A 22,168-nucleotide genomic window follows, 5' to 3' on the forward strand; every position below is an offset into this window, starting at 1 on the left:
CGACGACGGCTTCCACGTAGCAGATTCCGGCAAATGCCGACGAATCCCAACGGAGCAACAGATGAATCACACGGTGGCGGCCGAATCAGGGGCCCCATGGTCAGCACTGGTGGAGCAACATCTTTGTAGAAGAGCCCGCCGACGGCTTCCACGCAGCATATTCCGACAAATGCCGACGAATGCGAACAGAGCAACGGATGAATCACACGGTGGCGGCCGAATCGGGGGCCCGATGGTCAGCACTGGTGGAGCAACATCTTTGCAGCAGAGCCCGACGACGGCTTCCACGCAGCAGATTCCGGCAAATGCCGACGAATCCCAACAGAGCAACGGATGAATCACACGGTGGCGGCCGAATCTGGGGCCCCATGGTCAGCACTGGTGGAGCAACATCTTTGCAGTAGAGCCCGGTGACGGCTTCCACGCAGCAGATTCCGACAAATGCCGACGAATCCCAACAGAGCAACGGATGAATCACATGGTGGCGGCCGAATCGGGGGCCCCATGGTCTAAGTCAAAAAATCAGGAGATGGGGGTGATGGATCCGGCGATGTCGGGCAATGGGAAAACCTGATTTGGGTGGCAATGATGCGGCGACTGTTGTGGGTGATGTCGGTGATGCGGCGCTAGGGGCGTGAAAAGGATCTTGGCGGCGGGGAGCAGACTGGCCAGTGGCATCCAGAATCGGCGGCTGCGCCAATGCTAGTGCAGGAAGTGAAAGTTCAGTGGGCAGTCGAGGGCTCACGCGACGTGGTTAGGCTGGTCGTAATGGTAGTATCATAGTTAGTATCATGCATGCCAACTAGACAATTTTGATGATGTGTCATAGTATTAAATGAAGAAAGAGATGATGGAGTATCATATTATGATACCGTATCATAATAAATGCTATGCTACTTTGTGTCATGTATGGTAATTAAAAAGTAGTACATGATACTAATATATGATACTATGCATTAGGGAGGTAGTATCATACACTAGTATCATATACATGATACTACTATATAATACTCCCATTACAACCAGCCTTAGTTTTTTGCGGCAGCCACAAGTGCAAATATACAACAGCGGGCTAACATTTGAAACTCACAAAAATATATTTCATCATCAAATAGAGACATCATCTACTGTAGTTTTTTGGGCACGGTCATGTTTTTCCATCATCTGCTCAAGATGCTTTAGTTGTCGTTCGTACCGTCGTACACATATCTAGTGGGCCCTAAATGAGAGGTCAAGCTTGTGATCTTCGAAGTGGAGCCTTGAGTCAACACCTTCAGCGAAGATAGCTGCTTGATTGATGTAAAAAAAAAAAGATAGCTGCTTGATCCAGCTAAAAAGGAGCATCGCGCTAGCCGGCTTCCCCCATACTACCTCCAACCCTTCGTCTTGGTTTACTAGCCATTCTCATATTTTGAATAATATTTTAGCCATAATTTTAACTAATAAGTATATAGCAAAAATAATATCATTGTAAACTACATTCGTATACAAATCAATAATATAAATTTTATTACATGCACTAACATTTTCATAGTCAAATATAAGGTCAAACTTTGACACAAAATATGATATGGACTAATAAACCCAGTCTGGAGGTAGTACCCCTTCCTTTCTTTTTTAGTCCGCATATAAAATTTGTCTCAAGTCAAACTAGTAAAATTAATTTGACTAAGATTATAGGAAAAAATATATCAACATTCCTAATATAAAATCAGTATCATTGATTTAACTTTCAAATTGTATATCTCTATTATTGTAGATCTTGATAATTTGTATATAAATTTAGTCAAACTTTATAAAGTTTAACTTAACACAAATTTTATATGCGAAATAAAAGAAAACGAAGGAAGTGGACAAGGATTTGTGGCTCGCAAGTGCGGGGCACTCAGATCCCTGTTGCAGCTTTGTATTTTGGTTTCTGATTTTTAAAGTTCTCTATCTTTTAAGCGAAATTTTCAAATTAAGTTCTGGTTTTTATATTCGTGTTTTCGTGACCAGCGCTCTGAAATAAGATCCATTTTGAAAACTTAAAAAAAATTAAGTTTCAATGTTGAAACCTAGTGCGAGCGACCGATAAAAATCAATTATTTCGTGTCTACGACCAACCGAAAAATTGCTTAAAATTATATCTCTGAAACTTATTAAAACATCACAGTTTTAGATGCAAGAACCGTAAGTTTCATCATTAAAATTTAAATCTTTTTGAGGAATTTTCATTTTTACTGTGTTCTTGTGCAGGATTCAACTACTTCATAAATTGCGAGACAAATCAAACGGACGGTAGGGCTTGATAGGTGGATGTCACCACGCTCGCGTGCCCCCTGTGAATTTCCGCGAAGGGAGCACTGGAACAAAGCCGTCGGCCTGGACTGCATATGAACTGCCGCGCCTCCAGCAGGGACCGCCATCCGGTCACTTGTTAAGTGTGCATTAATTAAAAGGGGCAAACCAAAGATTCGTTCGCTTGGAGATTGGCCAATGCCTTTGAACGACATAAACTCCCTGGACCACTAGCCTGATGACATGTATGTAGTATATTCAGGGGTAACGTGCCCACTCTACAGTACTCGATCTGTTCACCTAGAAGAGCTAAGATCAGTGCTATCCATAGGTAAAAGTTTTACGGAATTTTTAAGTACACATTTAACAACAGACGGTTAGCTAAGATCATGGAGTAGTTGCATTTCTAAAAATCAACTTTTTTATTGGTTAAATCAAGATTTATTGCGGACGTTTGAGAAGCTGAATTAGTACATCGTGACTGTAGATGCTCTAACATATCAAGATCAAATGTAGTAAAGAGTGGCCCTATGAGGATTGGCAGTCCATGTGCTGTAGTCGGGAGCTAGAAGAGCTGTACGAGCTCCAGATCGGTTGGCCCGGGAAGGATCTCCCCACCTATAAGCACACTACATATTTAAACATAGAGCTCCTTTACGGTGATTGGGGCAGTACTGGGAGTACTTTCGAGTACTTACCCCTCCAAATTTTATTAGCCGTCCGATCTGGTGGGGGATTAAAAATGAATTAACCTAATTATTTTAATCAGAGAAGGGCATAATAGTCCAGAGTAAAATATTCTGTTTTCAACCGATCACGTCCACGACGTCTAGATCCAGTCCTCGTTCTCGTCCTCTTCCTTCTGTCCGACGAGCCCGGCGAGAGGTACCAACAACGTTGTCGGCGTCGTCCTCGTCCTCCACCTCGTCCCCTTCACTATAAACGACGTGTCCAGCGGCAGGAAGAAGATTAGGGTATGACATCTGCGGCGGCAGTGTCGGCAGCGACGGTGGCGGCGCTATAGGAACTCGCCCACGCTGATCACATCGCTTCCGGGCTTGCATACTAAGGTATGAATCGCCCGAATCTCAACTCCCCCCCGTTGGAAGTGACTCTTGGGAGGAACTCCAACTTCCTCGTAGATGGATCTATACTCTGCGGTTGGCCCCTCGGTTAGGCCGCCGGAAGATATCAATGCTTGTTCTGAAAGTAGGCTTGTTTTTCTTAATGCAACAGGAGATATCAATGCCTGCGGGAGATATCACCATAAACTTACTTTGTTTCGTAGCCTGCACTTCCTACTTAGATTAGTTTAGTCATCGTCGATTTAGGTTTCCCTAGTGCATGCAATTCAATTTAGAATTTTTCATCATCCATGGTCACTTCACTAGTTTATGGGGGGCCCAGTTTATGGGCGTTTATGATCGCTTGCCATAACATGTACAATGATGAAAGTTTAAAATTCCACGCAAGATTTCGTACTGGGTTTTGCATGCATTTATGTTTGTCCTTTTAGATTTTTATTCGTTTGAATTGTGATGCAGGAAGACATGGTGGATGTAAGTCATGAGTCAATGATGGAGTGCTATCATATTGCCAACAAGATGTTTAATAGTGAGGATGAAGGTTATAGATTCTATAACAAATATGGTCTTGAGAAAGGTTTTAGTGTCCGGAGAAGTTATGTCGAGTGGGATGAATCCAACTGCCATATAATTTTAAGGAAATTTATGTGTAGTCGTGAAGTGGTTCGTGAAGAGAAGCACATGAAGAGGAAGATGGAAGATAGAAAGAGGAGGCCACGGAGTATAACTCGTGTAGGGTGTAAAGCTAAATTGGTGATTGCAAGACAGGAGGAAACAGGTCAGTGGTTTGTCAAGGATTTCATCGATGAACACAACCATCCTCTAGCCCCACGGGATCTATCGTGTCTTTTGCGTTCACACAGAAGAATTAGCGATGAGTAGAAAGCGGACATTGCAGACATGGAGAAATCTGGGATCAGAAAACACCATATTATGGATATTATGTGCATGCAATACGGTGAATATGATGAGGTTGGATGCATTATGAGGGACATTTACAATTTCTGCCATGCTAACAAGAAGGAAACAATTTCTTCCGAGGATGCTCAAACGGTGATCAATCACATGGTGGCGAGGCAAGAGCAAGATTCAGATTTTTTTCTTCAGGTACTTGGTTGATGAAGCTGGCCATCTGAAGGGACTGTTCTGGTGTAATAGTCAATCCCGACTTGACTACGAGGCTTTCGGAGACGTTATTGTTTTCGATAGCACATATAGAACCAATAAGTATAATCTGCCATTTGTGCCGTTTGTCGGGTTGAATCACCACCGCAGCACCGTTATTTTTGCATGTGGTATCATTTCACATGAAACAAGCCAGGCATACGAGTGGATGTTACGGAACTTTTCTGATGCTATGGGACAGAAGCATCCTATATATGTGATCACAGATGGGGACCTTGCCATGCAGAGAGCAATCAGGGTGGTGTGGCCTGACTCAAACCATAGGCTATGTATATGGCACATTCAGCAGAACATTGTACGCCATCTGCATGATGACGCAGTAAAGGAGGAATTCATATCTTTCATATATGATACATCTTCCATTGAAGAGCATGAGAGAAAATGGTTACACTTCTTACAGCGGAATAAAGTAACAAGTGAGGACTCCTGGCTGCATCAGATGTATAAGAGGAGAAAATTGTGGTGTGCTCCATATCTTGAGGGCCGTTGTTTCCTAGGATTGAGCAGCAATCGGCGGAGTGAGAGTTTAAACTCGGTGCTACATACACATCTTGAGGCTAAGATGACGTTGTTTCAAATGCTAGAGCACTATGAGCGTTGCCTTGCGTCGCGACGCTTGAATGAGGCTCTCCAAGACGTCGAGGCCTTGCAGTCTGTTCCGTTCACAGAGGAAAATGATTCAGTTCTTGAGAAACACGCCGCGAAAGTTTTCACTCCTGTTGTGTTTAAGTTGGTCTTATGGAGCATAGATGCTGTCAAAAAAGTGAGATCCGAGAGGTACTTGATGCAGCAGAGGTTACCACATACGTTGTCTTTAAGAAGGAAAGAATGGATAAAAAGATCGAAGTGCGCACGGAGTCGAAGGAAGGTCTGCTTCGCAGTATCAGTTGTTCTTGCCGCAAATTGGAATGCGCGGGCACACCATGTTCCCACATATTTTACATAATGGGAATTTTACAAGAAGAAACACTTCCTAGGTGTTGCACTACTGGAATCAGCTAGTTTGCCATCTGCCAGTTCTTTGCCATCAGCTTCCAAAAAGCAGACGGCAAAGAACTGGCTGATGGCAAAGACCAAGTTTTCCATCAGCCAGTTCTTTGCCGTCGGCTAGCGGACGGCAAAGAGGGAGGGGCCCCACTGACAAACTGCAAAAAAACCTAACGGGCCCCCTCTTTGCCGTCCGCTAGCGGACGGCAAAGAGCAAGAAGGCGGACGGCGAAGTGTCGCGGACGGCAAAGAGGGAGGCCCCACGTAACGTTAACGGGGCCGCGCCCCACACCCCCCTCTCTCTCTTTCTCTCCCACCTCTCGCCACCCCGTCGCACCACGCCCCGCCGCCACCCCAGCGCCCCCCGCCACTGCCCCGGCGCCCCCCCGCCCCGTCGCCCCCGTCGCCCCCGCCGCCTTGCCGTCTGGGCGCCGGCACCTCCGCGCCCCGCCGCCCCGGCCGGGCCCGGCGCCGCCGCCCCAGGCCGCCCCGCCCCGCTCCTCCGCCGCCCTAGGCCGCACCGCCCCCCTCCTCCACCCTGCAGGTGAGCTTCTTCCTTTTTTTCCTTTTTTCTGTTTTTTTAGTTTTAGGTTTATGTTTAATTTAGATTTAGTTTTAGTTTAGGATTAGTTTTTAGGTTTATAGGTTTAGTTTTAGTTTAGTTTTAGGTTTAGATTTAGTTTTTTTCTTTTTCTGTTTTTTTAGTTTTAAGTTTAGGTTTAGTTTAGTTTTAGGAAAGAAGAAAAAGAGAAAAAGAAGAGATCAGGAGAAGAAGAAGAAGAAGAAGAAGAAGAAGAGGAGGAGGAGAAGAAAAAAGAAGAAGAGGAAGAAGAAGAAGAAAAAAGAGGAGAGGAGGAGAAGAAGAAGAGGAAAAAGGAAAGGAGGAAGAAGAAGAAGAAAAAAGAGGAGAGGAGGAGAAGAAGAAGAGGAAAAAGGAAAGGAGGAAGAAGAAGAAGAAGGAAAAAAAGGAAGAAAAGGAAAAAGAGGAAGAAGAAGAAAAGGAAAAAAAACCCGACCCGACACGGTACCCTGACCCCGACCCGGCACCCTGACACGACACCCCGACCCCGAGACCCCGACCCCGACTCCGACCCCGACCCCGACCCCGACCCCGACACCCCGACCCCGACCTCGACACCCCGACCCCGACACCCCGACCCCCCAAGCCTGACCCGACACCCCGACCCCGACCCCGACACCCCGACCCCGACCCGACACGGTACCCAGACCCCGACCCGGCACCCCGACACGACACCCCGACCCCGAGACCCCGGCCCCGACCCCGACCCCGACACCCCGACCCCGACCCCGACCCCGACACCCCGACCCCGACCCGACACGGTACCCAGACCCCGACCCGGCACCCCGACACGACACCCCGACCCCGAGACCCCGACCCCGACCCCAACCCCGAGACCCCGACCCCGACACCCCGACCCCGACCCCGACCCCGACACCCCGACCCCCCAAGCCTGACCCGACACCCCGACCCCGACCCCGACACCCCGACCCCCCGAGCCTGACCCGACACCCCGACCCCGAGCCTGACCCGACACCACACCCCGACCCCGAAACAACACCCCGACACCGACACGGCACTACCCCGACATCGACACGACACCCTGACCCCCCGACCCCGAAATAGCACCCCGACCCCGACACGGCACCCCGACACCGACAGGACACCCCGACCACCGACACCTCCCGAAAAGGTGTTCTTTGGCCTTCCAGAGGCCGACGGGGTCATATATTTGTGAATTATTAGTTAGGTCATATATTTTTCGATTTTGTTATGAAAAACATCATATATAATTGTGTTGATCGTGTAGTTTTAAATGTGCAGTTGTTTCATCGCTGCGAGGTTTGGTGTTCGACGACCTCGCCGTGCGTTTGACGAGCTCTGCCCCTTCGTTCATGGGTGAGCACAAATGACAAGTCCTCCTCCCCCATTAATTATTTGATCTATTCCGATGAAACTTGATAGCTAGCTATATATGTGTCTTGAATCATCAGTATGCGTAACCAATATGTGTCTCCCGTTCGAAAGCGTCATAGTTATAAATATGCATGCATTTGCATATTTATAACCTTGATTCTTTCGAATTGTCCAATGCTATCCATGGACAGCCCGAGTATGTGTAGATTGGGTTCGTTTTTCCATATGCTTTGCTCCGGATCCGACGCATATATTTCGTCAGTGCCTCCCCTGTTGTTCTCCGGGTACACATCCTCTCTGTTTATTGCAGAGACATGTATCAGGAGAACAGCGGGGAGGTGCTGCCAAAATTTTGCGTCGGATCCGGAGCATAGCATGGGAAAATAAACCCAATCTACACATACACGGGTGGGATTAGGACCTATCATTACCTATTAGAGTGTAGGTTGCATGGACGTAATAAAATTGACAAAGTAGATCAACTGATGAATATATACATGGTGAATTACATATATAATTGTTGTGTGTCCAGTAGCTCTGAAAGTCAAGATGAGTGACCGTGCTTGGATGTATACCGGTCACACTGGTCAGAACAAATGGAGTGCTGAATGGTTCACAAAAACTAAGGGGTTTGTGCAAGCCGCATTTGCAAATGGCCAAAAGAAAACCTGGTGCCCCTGTTTCCGGTGCGGCAATTGGGAAAAGAAGACAGAGGCTGAAATGGGCAAACACTTGCAGAAGAGTGGTTTTACGCCCGATTATATGGTGTGGACATTTCATGGTGAGTCTGCCCAACGTGACCGAGCTGAGGTGGATCGTCGTCGCACCGACGAGCATGGTACCGGGATGGAAAACATGGTGCAAGGCTATGATGATGCTCGGGATTCGGACGAGGAGATGGAGGAATCTGCAAAGGCCTTCAATGAAATGTTGGAGTCTTCGAAACGTCCGCTCCACGAGCACACTGAGCTTTGTCAGTTGGATGCCATCTCACAAGTAATGGCTCTGAAGGCTCAGTTCAACTTGGGCAGAGAATGCTATGACGCAATTATGACAGTATTTGGACGCTTTCTACCCAAAGGCCATGTAATGCCTGCAAACCTGTACCAGTCGGACAAAATCCTCCGTGCACTGAAGATGCCCTATGAGAAGATACATGCCTGTGAGAAAGGATGTGCCTTATTTAGGCTTGACTATGCGGACTTGAACTATTGTCCCATTTGCAAGTCTTCCAGGTATATTGTGGTAGACAACGGTATGGGTGAGAAGACACAGACCAAAATCCCCGTTAGTGTTCTTCGGTATATGCCAATCGTACCAAGACTTCAACGTATTTTCATGGTCGAAGAGACGGCCAGACAGATGACATGGCACAAAACAGGCAAAAGAACCGAACTAGATGCAGATGGGAATCTGATGATGGTACACACATCGGATTGAGCTGGGAGCACTACGTGGCTGCCCCGGCCCCGCCGGATGAGATTATTGATGGTGTCGTGTGCAACACGAGGGCAGACATGGTGATCAGAAAGTTCTGGGTAATTTCACCTTTACACATTTAAAAATCTTCAACTAGCTAGTTATTAATTGTACTAATCAATATTGTCTCATTTGATTGCAGACATTCTACAGGTGTGAGGAGGGATACGAGGAGGACGCGGCACATTTTATCGAGAACGTCTGCAAGCACCTACTCCAGAACTTACGGCACGAGGCTCGGGTGCAGGCTGTTCGAGACTACTACGCCTTGCGTGGTATCAAGAAGACCAAGCCGGCGTGCCGCGATAAGTTCCTGAGTAAGGAGCAGTACATGAAGGTAATTCTTAAGGCCTTCTCTACTTAAGTTCCTTCATTTAGTAATTCTTAGCCGTAGCGCTCAAGTTTCTATTTGCTAACTTAGGCGCCTCCGAGATGGTGTGCGGATCGGATGGATTGTTGGGAGGTGTTGGTCGATGAGTGGTGCTCACAACGATGGCTAGCCCTCCACAACGAGGCCAAGGACAAACGTGCCCAAATGGAAGGTGTGCCACACCATCAAGGCAGCTCCAACTTATATCAGTTCGGGCGCAACTGGGTATGTGGTTTGCTTCATGATTCATGCAATTCATTCATCATGCTAGCTTGAGCCCTTTAATTACTAATTTTCATTGTTTCTCTCTTTCAGGCACGCTACAATAAGGCGGATAAGGTGCCAGAGGTGTACGACCTGTATGCCATGGCCCACACTGCCTCTTTCAAGAAAGTCAAGGCTTTCTCTCAGTCTGACCTCGATGATGCAAACAACTTCACCAACATCTCCTCTTACAACAAGCTCGCGAGATATAGAGATGAGGGGAAGGCGAGGAAAGGGGAGGACTTTAACCCGAGCCAGGGTCCCATTGATCCAGAGCTGTTGATGATATCTGGTGACGGGAGGTCCCATGGCTCCATAGCCATTGGAGATGGACTTATCCGTTGTCCTAGCACTCTCCCGGAGATCAAGGTGCGCCAGTCGAGCTCCGCTCCTGAGATAAGGCCTCGTGAATGGCCAGTGCAACTCGCCATCAAGGTTAGTGATACGTACTCAGTTATCTTTCTCCATTACATTGTGTGCGCTTCCATCAATGATTACAAATGGTCATGTGAGTGGTGTTGCAGGCTGCTATACAGAGTGAGAGAGATAGAACGGAGAAACTTCTGGCGGAGGCGGCGGAGAGGCAGCGGGAGTTGGAGGAGAGGATGACAAAGATGATGGAGGAGGAGAGGGCACAGAATGACATGCAGGCAAGGGCCATGTACGAGCTCCTTGTGGTAAGTTTCTTCTGCAGATTAGCCAAAACATTCATGTAGTGTTTGTCTCATTACTAACTAGTATGACTGAGTCGTCAAAACCAAATGTGCAGTCTGTGTGCGAGAAGACAGGTCAGACCACTCCGCCGATGCCAGTGATTGCTCCTGGGACCACGGTGAGTTTTATTGAATGGACATTACTTGCTAGTCTTAACATTTGAGTGTCATCATGCTAACAAGACATTGGAAATGATCTTTGGTGCAGCGTAACTCCAGACAAGCATCGCACGATCCTTCACCAGCTACCGACACGAGCCACCCCGCTCCTACACCTCCTACATCTTGGTAAGTTTATCTAGTGTTTTGCTTAACACATGCATAAAGACCTAGACTTAGCTTTATTTCCTCCAATGCTTACCATAATGACCTAGACTTAGCTTCTTCACCTCCAAAATGACTTAATAAGCTTACTGACCTCCAAAACCATCCATTTTACCTAAGTTAGCTCTAAAACGATCTGTACTTAGCTTACTTATGTCAAAAATTGCATAATTAGCTTAGTTAGCTTATAGACGATCCATTTTACCTAAGTTAGCTCTAAAATGACCCATTTTACCTAGGTTAGCTTATAAATGATCCAGTTCATCCAAGTTAGCTCAAAAATGACCCATTTTACCTAGATTAGCTCCTAAATGATCCATTTTACCTACGTTAGCTTTAAAATGACCCATTTCACCTAGGTTAACTCCAAAATGACCAATCTTACCTAGGTTATCTCATAAACGATCCATTTCAACTAATTTAGCTCATAAACGATCCATTTCACCTAGGTTACCTAAAAAACGATCCATTTCACCTAAATTAGCTCTTAAATGATCCATTTCACCTAAGTTAGCTCAAAAAGATCCATTTCAACTAAATTAGCTCATAAATGATCCATTTCACCTAAGTTAGATAAAAAACGATCCATTTCAACTAAGTTAGCTCATAAATGATCCATTTCATCTAAGTTAGCCAAAAAAGATCCATTTCACCTTAGTTACCTGAAAAACGATCCTTTTGACCTTAGTTAGCTCATAAACGACCCATTTCAACTAAGTTAGCTCATAAATGATCCATTTCACCTTAGCTAGCTCATAAACGACCCATTTCAACTTAGTTAGCTCATATATGATCCATTTCACGCAAGTTAGCTCATAAATGACATACTCTTCTTGTTCTAGTCTTCTTCTTGTTCTACTCTTCTTGTTCTAGTCTTCTTCTTGTTCTACTCTTCTTCTTGTTCTACTCTTCTTGTTCTAACTTTCTTATTTTTCATTTTGCAGAGTTCATTCACTTGACGAAAGCTTGCATAGATGGAGTGCTCCTTATCCCTTTCTCTGTTTCTTTTGTATCGTTGAACTATGCATGTATCGTTGGATGAAACTATTGTAATATATATGGTGAAGTTATGTGTTGGATATCTTATATGTTTGCTCTGTAATGGCCTTTTGAAATATATCTATATATGTCATCTATATTTGTGATGAAAATTGTTGGATTTAATAAAAAACAGATAAAAGAGCCAATATACAGGCTCTTTGCCGTCTGCCACCGACGGCAACGGGCTCTTTGCCGTCTGCCGCGGACGGCAAAGAAGGCACGTGGCATCCAGCTGTGCTTCCTGGGAGCTGACCCGTTTGGTCAGTTTGCCTACAGTGGTAGACGGCAAAGACTTTGCCATCAGTGGCAGACGGCAAAGAACCTGCCATGTAGTGACGTGTAGATGACATCATACGGCGGACGGCAAAGACACTAGAAAGTTTGCCATCAGCGGCGGACGGCAAAGGCCTGCCGTTAGCCACTTAATGGACTGACAGCGCAATTATTGTCGTCCGCCTTCTTTGCCGTCTGTCGCGCTCTCTTTGCCGTCTGCGGCGGACGGCAAAGACTTTGCCATCAGTAGCAGACGGCAAAGTAGCTGTTTACCAAAGCCTACTTTGCCGGAGCCTTTTGCCGTCCGCGGCTGACGGCAAAGGCCTTTGCCATCCGCCGTGGCAGACAGCAAAGTAGCTGATTCCTGTAGTGTTGTGTTCCCACTAGGTGGACAATGAGTGCAAAATATGCATTCGCACCGACCAGAAAGAGCGAGATGTATGCATGCTCTGCAGCCCTACAAAGGTAGTCACGCAGCATGTTTCAAGGCATGCCACTCTGATGAGGCGTTTCAGCATCTAAAAAGGGTTTTGGAAGGACAAGATGTTTGCAAGGGGTCAACAAGTGAACACGCTGATAGCAAGGGATCAACTAATGCTTAGGATAACAGCATTAGGTTTGGCCCGCTGATGCCACAATCGGCTAACCTTGATGGTGAAGGTTATGAAAAGGTTCTGGATCCCGTGCATGTGCCAGGCCGAGGTGCTCCGAGGAAAAGGCTACAGGCAAAGATGAAGAAAATAAGAACAAAGGGTAGATGTAGCTATTGTCATGAGGCAGATGGTCACAATCGACGTACGTGCGCCAAATTGACAGAGCTACCTAATATGCAGTAATTTAATATTTTAATGTGTCCAAATATATTCCATGGCATTAATAATATCCTTATGTGTAGGATCTCAAAGCAGAACTATGATAGTTACAACATTGTGCGCACGGTCGGACAGCAAGTACGTCGATGATCAACCTGATGTTCGCGTGTGCATTGTTGTCTATGTCTAGTATCGTGTGACCTCTAAATTACTTCATTCTGTCAGTTAGTGACTTCCTCATAATGTATGACTCAACTATTTGGTTGTCCACTCCCTTGTAACAGTATGAGTTTGGGATTTTTTTTCCATTTTATATGTGAGTTTTTGAAGTGCAACCTCAAGATCATGGTTTCTTCATGGCCAGCGTGTAGCTTGTTTATGTTGCACGATAAAATTTGAAAATCCAAAAACAAAATAAAGGCCGATAAATCCGAAAAATACATTAGTCATCCATGCTCTCCAATTGAAGAATATACATGATGAATACAGATGATGAAAAAAATTCATCATGCATATCCTCCACATAGAGTGCAAGGAGGACCAACGCTTGTAAAAATCAAATAGATGAAGGTATTTAAGCCGGTGCAGCACTTGCTCGGGGGCGAGGTGGGACTAAAAATATTAAGACGTGATCCTGGCACGAGATCGGCGCGACGTGGGCCGGCCCGTGCTGAATTGCTTGAATGGGTTGGGCTTTGGGGGAGCAGGCGTGGTGGACATGGGAGACCTACGTGCATGCATGGCGTCGGTAATCAAGCATGCACGAACGAACTCCACAGCAGGCGGATCGCGCGAGATTATCGAACTGGGCCCGACAGGCATACATGTGCGGGGCCCTCACCAATTAATTCGGTCGGCCTGTCTCCAGGTGACGACGCCACGCATGCGACGACCCTTTCTCGTGTGCTTTGGCGGGGATCCGCATGCGCTTCGGTGGTGGAAAAAAATCACCTTTGTTCAAAAAATGTCTTAAGTTAGACCAAATGGTCCCTCCGGAATGCAGTGATCTTTTCAACCACCTCCAAATCACCCAAATTTTGGCACACATGATCTCTTGCACAAACAAAGCTAGGTTTCTAGGGTTTTATATTTTTTGAATTTTTTTGAATTTATACTGCCCTCTAGACCGACTGATCAAAACATCGGTCTATACCTCTAGGGCGCATTGTAAAATATATTTTTTTTCCAAATTTTCTTTGATAGACATGTTTGGCACATGTGGGTCACCATGTAAAAGAAAATTTGTGTGATTTGTAGGTGGTGGAAAAAATCACCTTTGTTCAAAAAATAGCTTAAGTTAGACCAAATGGTCCCTCCGGAATGCGGTGATTTTTTCGACCACCTCCAAATCACCCACATTTTGGCACACATGATCTCTTGCACAAACAAAGCTAGGTTTCCAAGGTTTTATATTTTTCTGAATTTTTTTGAATTTTTTTAAATTTATACTGCCCTCTAGATTGACTGATCAAAACATCGGTCTATACCTCTAGGGGGCATTGTAATATATATTTTTTCCCAAATTTTCTTTCATAGACATATTTGGCACATGTGGGTCACCATGTAAAAGAAAATGTGGGTGATTTGGAGGTGGTGGAAAAAATCGCGTTTGTTCAAAAAATGGCTTAACCAAATGGTCGCTCCGGAATCCGGTGATTTTTTTCGACCACCTCCAAATCACCCAAATTTTGGCACACATGATCTCTTGCACAAACAAAGCTAGGTTTCCAAGGTTTTATATTTTTTTGAATTTATACTGACCTATAGACTGATTGATCAGAACATCGGTCTATACCTAAGGGGGCATCGTAAAATATATATTTTCCAAGTTTTCTTTCATAGACATGTTTGGCACATGCGAGTCACCGTGTAAAAGAAAATTTGGTTGATTTGGAGGTGGTGCAAAAATCACCTTTGTGCAAAAAATGGCTTAAGTTAGACCAAATGGTCCCTTCTGAATGCGGTGATTTTTTCGACCACCTCCAAATCACCTAAATTTTGGCACACATGATCTATTGCACAAACAAAGCTAGGTAAGTCAGTGAGCATGTGTAAAATTTTGTTGGTGATATGAAGAAGATCAAAACTAATTTCAATATGCAAAAAAATGCCCACCTACTAGAGGCAGGAGATTTCATACACCACGGCCTGTATACGACTAGGAACCCAACAGTTTATGGGCCAGGATGCAGGCCCGTGGTGCAGATTACTCTTCTGCTCATAGGCCCAATGGGGCAAAGAGCATGATAATTAGGCAAAGTACTGCCTGCATATGAGAGGAGCTTGAGTGGGGAGGCACACCCGGGTATATAAGCTGGTGTGTCTCCCTCTCGCTCGGCAAGGTGGCACTAAACTCCCACCACCGTCTGCTCTGCCCTGGTGCGCCCATGAGATGTGCCAGATTAGAGGGCTTTCACAGGCCAGCCTATCCCGCGTGCTGGACCACACGTGGGTCTAGATGTCTAGACTGGCCCATGCTTTTCCTTTTGTTTGTTTTTCCTTTTCCTTCTGTTTACATAAAAATTACCTGACCACTCAAAAAATAACATAAAAATTACATGATGCCTTAAAAATAACATACAAAAAATTCAAAAGGTATTTTTATCAAACACAAGTTTTTAAATATTTATATTTTCTTTTCTTATAAATAAGTGACATTTACAAAATTATAATAAGTAGGATAATATAACTTTATAAAAAATATATATTACATCTTATTTCAAATTCTCTTTTTTACATTTTCTATAAATGTGAAAAAAATACATCAGTCATCCATACTCTCCAATTGAAGAATATACAAGATGAATACAGATGATGAATCATATTCATCCTGCATATCCCCCAAACAGAGTGCAAGGAAAACCAACGCTTGTAATAAGCAAATAGATGAAGGTATTTAAGCCGGTGCAGCACTTGCTTGGGGGGCGAGGTGGGACTAAAAATATTAAGACGTGATCCTGGCACGAGATTGGCGCGACGTGGGCCGGCCCACGCTGAATTGCTTGAATGGGTCGTGCTTTGGGGGAGGAGGCGTGGCGGACGTGGGAAACCTACGTGCATGCATGGCGTTGGTAATCATGCATGCACGAACGAAGTCCACAGCAGGCGGATCATGCGGGATTATCGAACTGGGCCTGATAGGCGTACATGTGCGGGGCCCGCACCAATTAATTCGGTTGGCCTGTCTCCGGGTGACGATGCGCGCGCGTGCGACGACCCTTTCTCGTGAGCTTTGGCAGGGATCCGCCTGCGCTTCGATGCGCCCTGACACCGCACCGATCCCGGAGCAGATCTCGTCTGGTCTAACTCTGCGGATTCCTAGGATGATTCGCCAGCACTTTTTTCACGTTGTGCCACATAAAATGTCCGTTTGATTTATTTCCTGCACCGTTTTGCAGCAAAAAAAATTCAGTCGCAATTGTACATGATCCTGCAGCACCTGCTCACTAACAACTACTCCCTCCGTTCGTAAATATAAGACTTTTTGAGATTTCATTATGAAATACGTATGGAGCAAAATGAGTGAATGTACACTCGAAAATACGTCTATATACATCCGTATTTAGTTCATACAGAAATATCATAAAAGACATATATTTAGGAACGGACGGAGTGTATAGTTGGGTATAAACACATGCATGTCGCATCGGAAATGGAAATCACATTCTACCAAAAATGTTGTTACAAGACCTCCATCGTGAATGAATTGTTCCATAACTGCAAACATTCGTAAAAAAACCCAAAAAATGTTGTCTCCAGCTTAAAAAAATTCAAATAACATTAGCCCTCATCCGGAAGCTCGTCTCTGGTGCCAAAATCCAGTGTCTTCTTCGTATTGGTCGTTGGAGTTTGTGTCAGGATTGGCGACAACCCACCTCCTCCCATATTTTTACATGGTACATCAATGTAACCTAAGGAGTTCAGTTGTTCCTTTGCCTCAAGCTCTCTAGCCAGAGCCTCCTCATGCTGCATGTCTTGGATGCGCAGTTCCTGTCATAAATCATACGAACGTATTAGGACAAACTTAAGGATGATGAAACTATAAAATTGATGTAACATGAAGAATAGGAACCTCTGAATCAATGTCCGACCACCCCTCATAATCATCTTTCGGTGGACGATTATACACCAAATACAAATGATATGTCTTGATGCCATTCTGACGGGAAATCATCTTTGCAAAATCACCTGGTCCTGAAATCAGGAACATTCCTTCTAGTAGGTCGCACGCATGCTCAGGTAAGAAGTGATACAAATCTGAATCCTTTTTATAACCATATCCAGCCACTTATTTCATGAGAAAATCATAGTCCAATACGCCGGGTTCAAACAATCTCATCTCAATGGGTCTTTCGTCAAAGTATCCTGTCGGGACATGCGAAAGCTCACAATCCTTATGAATGTAAAATTCCATTACCAGCACCTACATACGAGTATCTCACGTCAAATTTAATACATTGCAATCACCAAAGTTTCATACATAATTTTGGATGTGTGTAGCAACATAGCGACAAAGTTACCTCATTATTATATGGGATGCAAACTTTATCTGCCAGGATTCGGGATTATTCCGTCACTGGGATGTGCGTAGCCTACGTATGAATCGCCGACATAGAGTTACACACGAATTAAATATGGTCATACAAAATGTTGGATGTGAATGTTTACCATGGGTGCGAGGTACTTACAGGGGGAGAATTGAAGACATGTTCTTCGAGTGGAGAACTATGGCATTCAACGGGTGACATCGACATCACTAGGCCGCGTAACACTTCTTGGACTGCATATGAATAGCTTACACAAAGTTACTCATAAAAAACTATTCATACACAATATCAGTCACGATCGTGACTGAATAGCATCGTTGCAAGGTACTCACAGGGGGAGTACTGAAGACATGCTCTTGCGGTTGACTGATGTGGCATTGAACATTGGATTGAAACATCGCACGGTCTTCCAGTATCTTTCCTTCCATCATGACCTGCTCCACCATAGCCTCGTAGTCCATGTCCTTGCGCTCCTGTTGCAGCCTAATGTCCATATTGGCACGTGCCTACAACACATTCGCGTCCATGTTGACACGCTCTGTCTGTATAAGGCAGTCGGCAACCTTCCGGTCCTTTTGCAATTTAAGCTGCATCTCCTTGTATGCCAGCTGGAATTTCTTTTCCATGACCTCGCGGTCCTGATTTAACTTTTTTTCTGTCTCTTCACGCATCTGCTTAATATTTTGAGACATATCAACACGCTCATCCTTAAGCATCCTATCGACATACGCACGTTCTTGTTTGAGTGCCCTGTCCATCTCATCACGTTCGTGTTGGACCTTCGCGTCGATCTCCCAGCGGGCTTCACGCAACAACCTGTCATACTCCGCATGGTTATTGCCATGCACATGTGAATCCATGGTGCCTACAACACCAGATAGTAGAATGTGATTAATGAGATCCAGATTGTCAAAATATACCGATTCTGACTAAAACATAGGACTATTTAAATACCTCGTAATATAGAATAGCATGGTGTGTGTGAGACAAACTGAGTCATGAATTTCCAGCAAAAGCTCTAATCTCCTAAAATTCGTATTCCTAATTTGGTATGAACAACCTCATCCAAATCAGTCCTAAATAATGCAGCAACTCCTTCAACAACACCTCCTTTATTGTAGTATTGAGAACAAGTCTTTGTACGCCACATCTAAGTGGCTAAATCACACATCATCCAAATCATTCCTACTAATACAACATAGCCTAAAGGTCTTGTAAAGAAAATCCAACGACAAAAAATATATCCATAACTAGATCGTATGATCAGGATCCCCTAACAACCAATCACAAAGCTCATGCATAAAATTCTTCACTCCAACCTTATACAAATCATTCATAGTAATCCAGTATAGCAGAAAGGGCTAAAAAATTAGCTCCACCAACATAATATTTTCGTAACCAGATCGTATTATGAACTACTGTGAACTTGCAATCACATATAATCTCATAATGGCCTTTACTCCAAGTAAAGACAAGCACACACAATATTGCACCAAAATAGTACCATCGATGGAAAACTAATCCGCTAGGAACAAATACCAAAGATCTTGCACACAAATATGGCATCTCTAATCTCATCACAAACTCCTTTTTGGTCCAATCAACGGAAAAATGTTTGAACGTTTCAAGAGATGGGAGGAGACGTGGAGGATGGTTCCTTTTTGTTTTTACTCCGGCGTCGGCGTGGGCTTCCGCAAGGCGATGGCGATTATCCCGGCGATGGCTACCTCTGGACACCAAAACTTTCTGGCGGTTAAGGAAGGAGCGATATGCGGAAAGAAAAGATGGGAGGGATATGCAGTACGATGGAAGGGTACATATCACCCGTGATATCTGACGATATATTTACAAGTAATGCGCATGGATGGTCCGTCCGTGATTTTAGGGTGGGTTAGTCGGTTGGAAGATTTGTTAGTTAGCCTATTTAGAGGAAGCACGATGCTCTGGTGCTGGTGTTAGGGTTTGTTAGCCCAGCGGAGGAGTCCCTAGTTCTTCTCTTACCCAAAGGATTACGACCACCGTCTGTCATTGCCGCAGTCGCCTGACACCAAATCAACCATGTCGTCGTCGAGCTCGATTAGGTGCGCGCTGAGGGGCCGATCAGTTGATGTGCCCCTGATCCCTTTCCCTGACTGTGGCGAAATGGTTAGATTCTATCTCTCCAGTACCGAAGAGCACAATGGTTGGGTGTTCTACAAGTGCAAGCACCACCATGTACAATCCCTTTACACTTTGGGTTGACATTTACTGCATGAGTATTTTTTTTCTACTGTTTCGTTAGTGCTGGTTTGATTTGTGTTCACTTGATTCATAGGATCCATGTGATTTCTGGCGCTGGGAACTAGAGTACGTGGATCATCTTGTTGGTACAAGTGTCCTTGTTGGAGCTTATGCCCTTGATGCAATGGTTGCGGCACAGGATAGAAGGGAACATCTACAACGCGCAAAGAAACAGTGGGAAAAGAATGCATGTACCAAGAGTGGCAACATTGGAGGCAGGACAAATTACAGTCAGAGCAATGTGGCAACCATTACGAAGCACCAAGCTTATACGATGTTATAGGACTAGGGAGACAAATTGTTTTCATGTTGAAGATGTTGACGGCTAGTGTAATGGTGTTGTGTATGTTGTGTGTGATGTTGATTGTGAAGAAATAATATATTTGTGATCGTATCAAGACGATTATCATGGTCACATGTAATAATAGCTTAACAAGAAGAGGTGTTCTAACATGATACCTCTTACAACCCCACCCCTCTTTTAACATGACAGGTAAGAGTAAGAATTAAATCTTACACGATGATTGCATGAAATAGTTGTTTTGATTATTTCTTACCTTCTTGACTATTATGAGAAAATAAGGGGTAAGATGGAGCATGTTAAAATTGCTAAAAATAATGAATAAAATGAGTTGCAATGAAGGCAATCGAATGGAAATACGTAAAGGACCATTTAAATTCTTGCCCACTATGTTGTGCATGAACACAAGAGTACCATGAAATAAAAATAAAGTACCTCATTACAGCAATGACTTAAAAACCCCTTAATTTATTTTTGCACACTACGTTTTGCCAAAACTACTCTAGAGGCACATCAGGAACATGCGAAACAAACAGATAAATCCCATGATCTCCCAGGTACAACAACATCAGCACCTTCTGTCCTAACAAAAAGAGTTTTTCCTTCTTAATGAACTCGTTCCATTCGTTGACGCAGACACGATCGTCAATATCAGAAATGGTGTATGTACTTGACACAGTACTGTGTGGATGACAAACAATGATTATGGCACCATATTCCTCCATTTCTTCGGGGACAACATGATTAGGCAGTTTCTGTTTGAAAACAATATTTGTTACATCAACACATGGCAACTTAATGTTATGCACTAAAGGAATAACAATTAATTTGGAACAAAGCTAAAAACATACTGAAATGACACAAAGTAAATGAAGAACAGAAAGATGGTTACCGAGAAGTTCTTGTTGCAATCTGACCATGTCAACATATGGAGGAAAGCATATGCTCTTCCTTGATCATAGTTTCCACCATCATGACGCTCCACTAACTTGTCAAGGTCCATCATTTGGCGTATGACATACTCCATCATTCTCCAGTTTAAGCTTGTCCCCTCAGTTATAGCGACATTGTCAATAATATCTCTTTTCTCGTTGGACAATTGGTAGTATGCTACAATATTATATCACAGACAATTTAATTTATTATATATGGTACATTATAAAGTTAGAGTAATAAAACTTGTAGGAGCAAAAAAGTATCTTACTCGGATGTATGGTAGGCAAATTCCCAGTTGTCACAACGCTACTTGGTACTTCTGAATTGTCAGTACTGAACGTAAATCTCCTGACCCACATGTAGCGTGTAAACTCTAACAAATTCCTTCCAAGACTCCCCCGAAATGTATGTAAACTCATTGTCATTGGTAATCTCACATGGGAATTCAAACCCCTCGTTCGTACTGAAACTTGCTTCAAAGTTCCCATATTTTCCCAAGGGCACTCCAAATTTCTGCATGAAACTGTATCTATCATAGCAGGGGATTACCTGAGTAGCATATGTACGATTGTTAATATATATGAACTGTCTGTTAATCTAAAGAATTTGTCCAATCATAGATGACTAGCATAGTATAGTTCACTACTTCTTAGCAGTATTATCATATAACCCCATAGAAGATTTAAATTTACATGCACGTACACAAAACCATTTTATCATCTAAGAAATCAACATGTAATATAACTCTTTTTGCAGTAAACATTACGAACAATTGACTGAGTACAAAGGGTCCGAGTACAATATCGTTCAATATTACTGCCTCCGTCCAAAAGTTTGTGGACAAATTTTTGTACATACAGATGTATCTATGCAGAAAACATGACTAGATGCATGCGTATCTACATGGATCTAACACATTAATTTTGGATCGGACGGAGTACTAAATTTCTCATGATATTTGCTACGGGTCATGCCAGACTGGATCTTACTGTCTTGTTTGCAAATCCCGCGCGCAGGGTGACGGTACAAAACTCCCTCATACGATGCTCACCAGGGCACAAACCCTTGGTGTCCAAAAAAATGCCACACTGAGAATCGAGATCAATCTCATTACTAGTACATACAGTCTTAAAGATTAGTGCTAGCAGTTGAATTTAGATCTGACAGATTCTATAGTGCAAATACGTACCGCGCTGATCTCCTTAACCATTTTTGATCGAGAGAGGGATGTGAGGAGGAGGGGGCGAAAAGAGCAGTTACTTCCGACCCCTAAGCTGAGGATGGCGGAGGCGGCGTCCGGAGATTTCGAAAAGCGCGTACGCCCGGCGTCTCCGATCTTATATTGGAGCGGTCGT

The 22,168-nt window shown here is 44.2% G+C and overlaps 1 pseudogene; it reads left to right on the plus strand.

Annotated features, from left to right (window-relative positions):
* The first annotated feature begins 3,830 nt into the window (after nt 1-3,830).
* Nucleotides 3,831-5,496, plus strand: LOC147983880 (protein FAR1-RELATED SEQUENCE 5-like; annotated as a pseudogene).
* The last annotated feature ends 16,672 nt before the right edge of the window (nt 5,497-22,168 follow it).

The sequence above is a fragment of the Triticum urartu genome, chromosome 2A, assembly GCF_056163025.1.
Source record: "Triticum urartu cultivar PI428250 chromosome 2A, HENAU_Tu73, whole genome shotgun sequence".
Taxonomy (NCBI): Eukaryota; Viridiplantae; Streptophyta; class Magnoliopsida; order Poales; family Poaceae; genus Triticum; species Triticum urartu.